We start from the raw sequence: 4,714 nt of genomic DNA, 5'->3' as shown, positions 1-4,714 counted from the left end.
AAGGGAGTTCTATGGATAGTTTTTTGAGGAACCTTCACACTGTTTTCCAGAGCAGCTGCACCAGTTTACATTCCCACCAACAATGTAGGAGGGTGCCCGTTTATCATTACTAATGTAAGAAGACAGGCTTTGTAGCTTGACAACTGCAAGTCTCTTCTGACTACATCATCATAAACCATGGGAGATTTTTGATAATGGATTCGATTTCTTCACTGGTTATCGGTCTATTCATGCTTTCTATCTCTTCCCATTTGAATTTTGGCAGTGCATGTGTGTTTCAGAATTTGTTCATTTCTTCTAGATTGTCCAGTTTGTTGCCATATAGTTTTTCATAGTAATCTCTGGTGATTGCTTGTATTTCTAAGGGATTGGTTGTAATAGATCCATTTTCATTTCATGATTTTGTCTATTTGGGTGTTCTTTCTTTCTGAGGAGCCTGGCTAGAGGTTTATCAAATTTTTTTATTTTTATTTTTTCAAAAAAACAACACTTGGTTTCATTGATATGCTCACCTGTTTTTTGGATTGCATATTGTTTATTTCTGCCCTGATCTTTATTATTTCTCTTCTTCTTCTGGGTTTGGGGTGTTCTTTCTGTTCCCCTTCTAGTTCCTTTAGGTGCTCTGTTAGATTTTGACTTTGTGCTTTTTCTAGTTTGTTGAAATAGGCCTGGATTGCAATATACTTTCCTTTTAGGACTACCTTTGCTGTGTCTCAGAGAGTTTGGATTGTTGTATTTTCATTTTCATTTGTTTCCATATATTTTTTAATTTTTTCTCTAATTGCCTGATTGACCCAATCATTCTTTAGTAGGGTGGTTTTTAACCTCCACATTTTTGGAAGTTTTCCAGACTTTTTCCTGTGATTGACTTCAAGTTTTATAGCATTACTCGAGTAGGGGTGAATTTTCTAGCTTCAGGATGCAGAGTTCTGAATATATCTATCAATTCTATCTGTTCCAATGTATCGTTCAGGTCCATTGTTTTTTAGTGATTTTCTGTCTGGTTGATCTATCCATTGCTGTAAGTAGAGTATTAAAGTCCCATGCAATTAGCACTTTCTTATCAATAAGATTGTTTCTGTTTGAGATTAATTGTTTTCTGTATTTGAATGCTCCCGAATTTGGCACATAGATGTTTATAATTGTTAGTTCTTCCTGATGGAGAGATCCTGTAATTATTATATACTATCTTTCTTCATCTCTTGTTACTGACTTTGCTTTAAAGTCCAGTGTCTAAGTTATGCTACTCCACCTTTCTTTTGGCTTCCAGTCACATGATAGATATTTCTCCATCTCTTCCTTACTTTCAATCTGAAGGTGTCTTCAGGTCTAAAATGAGTCTCTTGTAGACAGCAAATAGATGGATTTTGGTTTTTGATCCATTCTGCTATCCTGTGCCATTTGACTGGAGCATTCAGTCCATTTATATTCAGTGTTATTATTGAAAAATGTGGGTTTGGATTCATTGTGTTCTCTGTAGAGTTCATGTTTATAGTGGTGTCTCTGATACCTTGTATTCCTTGCAACATTTCCCTCATAGAGTCCCTCTTAGGATTTCTTGTAAGGCTGGTTTGGTGGTGATGAATTATCTCAATTTTTGTTTATTTAGGAACACTTCTATCTCTCCTGTTTTGAATGACAGGCTTGCTGGATGGAGGATTCTTGGCTGCATATTTTTGGTGTTCATCACATTGAAGATTTCCTGCCATTCCTTTCAGGCCTGCCAAGTTTCATTAGATAGGTCTGTAATCACTATGATGGGTTTCCCTTTGTGTGTTAGGGCCCTTTTATCCCTACCTGCTTTCAGAATTCTCTCTTTATATTTTCCCAGTTTCACTATGGTATGTCATGCCAAAGGTTGATTCAAGTTACGTCTTAAGGGGCTTCTTTGCGCATGTTGGATTTCAGTGTCTATTTCTTTCCCCAGATTCGGGAAGTTCTTGGCTATAATTTGATTAAGTACAGTTTCAGGACCTTTTTCTCTTTCTTCTTCTTCTTCAGGAATTCCTATGATATGGATATTGTTCCGATTGTATCACTCAGGCCTCAAATTCCCCTTTCATGCTCCTGTTTCAATTTCTTTCTCTTTTTCTTGGCTTCCTCTTTTGCTACAACTGTGTTTTCTAATTCACCTATTCTCCCCTCTGCCTCTTCAATCCGTGAAGTGGCTGCTTCTATTTTATTATGTACTTCATTAATAGCCTTGTTTAGCTCATCACAGCTATTTTGAAGATCCCTAGTCTTTGTGTCAATAGCTTCTCTGATGCTTTTTTCAAGTCCAGTGATTAATTTTATGAGAATTGTTCTAAATTCTTGTTCAGTTATGTTGGTTTAATCTGTTTTAGCAGTTCTGTGGCGTTGACTTCTTCCTGGAATTTCTTTAGAGGAGAGTTCTTTCGTTTTGTCATTTTGGCTAGCTTTCGGTCTCCCATCAGTTTTAAAAGCTTGTTATGCATTCTGCACCTGTTAGTATTGCTCTGTTAAAAAGAGTCTCATTGACTCTCCAGGGCCCATCGTTTCAGGAGTATTCTTTTAATGGTGTCTCTTGGTTTCTCTTGTTGTGCCTTTGATTATTTTTTATTTCCCTACTCAGCTGTATTTGGGACTCTCCACCTTGGGTCTTTTGGCTTGTTTATTGAGGTAGCCCTGAGAAGGAAAAGAGACAAGCACACAGGGAACAAAAGTATGCAAACGCACAGACAAATCAAGCAAACAAGCAAACCAAAAGGGGAAAGGAAAAAAAGAAAAGGAAAGGAGAGGAAAGAAAAAGGAAAAGAAGAAAGAAAAAAAGAAGGGGCAGAGGCCACAAAAGACAGTGGACAGTCCAGAAGCATATAAGCAGCTGAGGGGAGAGATGAGAATGAGATACAGGATGGCAAGAGAAAAAAAAGGAAGAAATGAAAAAGGAAAAGAGAGAATAAAAATAGAATAAAATAAAGTAGCTCTCCCTCATGGATGGGCGTGGCTTGCTGTAGGTAGTTCTCGGGGGCTGCTCTCCAAGGCCCACCTTGGAGGTTGCGGGGAGAAGAATGGCAGCACTGCAAGCTCTGCTCGAACCAAGCATTGCAAGTCACTCCTTTGAGTCCAATCTGCCTGTGCCGCGGGCAAGCCAAGTTGTATTTTCCAAGTTCCACCTCACTTCAGAATCCTAGTTCATGCACTTTAAGCTAACACCCGTGATGAGATGTACTCGCATTGGTGGCCGGCTTTTTAGCTGGGATCTCGTAGGGGGAGGAAGCTGTTTCTTTTGGCGCTTCCCGGGATTGGCGTTGCTGCTGCCTCAGATGAGGTGCACTCCCACTGATCGCTAGCCCCAGCTGTGATTGTGCAGGGGGAAGGGACTGTTTTTTTCCAGTGCTGTCCTGGGTGGGCACCAATGCCGCTGAGTCCAAGGAAGAATTTGCCAGCTGTATGGGATGGGTTTCTCTACCCAAGCCCAGCGTTTATATATGGGGTGACAGTCTCTCTCTCCATCCCAGGGCTAAGTTTTTTATCTTTGCTCTAGAGACAGTACTATGAGCGTTTTCAGTCTCTCTTTCTGTTCTCCTTGTCTCTCTGGGGTTCCAGGCACTTTCCGTGTGTTGGGCTAGGGCTCCCACCCACTCTGCACCTCCAGGGCCTGGCCCATTTTTCAAATTTCCCCCAGTTTGTACTCACTCAGGCTTCTTTGAGATTGTCTTCTTTCTGGAGTCTGTGTTCTCCTCCCACTTTTGCCAATCAGAATATTGACGCCTCAGTCCTTCTCAGTTTGATAGGTCGTGTGGGGGCAAAGATTACAGAGCGTCCTACCTCTCTTCCATCTTACCTTCTTGTCTCAAAAATATATTTTTTGAAGCTGTGTCTCTAGTCTTGGAAAGTAGGACTTAGTCCCAGAGACAGGGTTGTTGGACATACAGTGAACACAAGCATACACACTCCTCCATATGCACACGGAAGCTTCTATGAGATCAGTTCATCCTTCTTTGAAATTGACGCAGGGAGAAAAGATCCTTAGGAACTGGCTCTTGTTACTTTCTATAAAACATAAACAGGGCATATGATTTGCATCCTTTAAAGACCCCAATTTGTACCTAAATATGTCTCTTCATTACCAGTTGTATAATTTTTTGGAATCCTGGTGCCCTAAAATGTAAGTTGAATTTTAAAAAATAAATACTGTGGATGAATCTTTCTACTATGAGATTTTAGGCTGTATAGGATTTTTATGTAAGGGAACTTCAAGAGACATGAGTAAATAATCATGAGACAAAACTTGTAATCTGGAATGTGATAAAGACTAACCAGGGAAAATATAAAGCTGAAGGACTTGAATGATTTCAAAATATCCATCAAATGGGATTTCAATTACTTTAATAATATACAAAAGACAATTTCAGAAGCACTAATAAGTTAGCAGCATCTATTTAGAGATTAGACAAGATTGTCTCATTATAGCATGTTAAGTGTATAAAGTTAAGCAGCATGGCTTTTTCTTTGGATGATATAGGTTCAAACATATGTGAGGGAATTTAATGGAATTAATACAGAAAAAATGTATTAATTTTCAAGTGTTAAAAAGATATAAATGGAGTTTATTTTTGTTTTAATATTCTACTGTGCATAAAGATTGCATATAGTTGTCTTGAGTCTCATCATCCATGGTTAAATTGACTATGCTTCCTAACCATGAGAAAAAAAATAACCATTTTCATTTATTGATGAAACTCTGGTCTTT

Source organism: Suricata suricatta, chromosome 2, assembly GCF_006229205.1.
Source record: "Suricata suricatta isolate VVHF042 chromosome 2, meerkat_22Aug2017_6uvM2_HiC, whole genome shotgun sequence".
Classification (NCBI taxonomy): domain Eukaryota; kingdom Metazoa; phylum Chordata; class Mammalia; order Carnivora; family Herpestidae; genus Suricata; species Suricata suricatta.
This window is presented reverse-complemented; position numbering follows the sequence as displayed.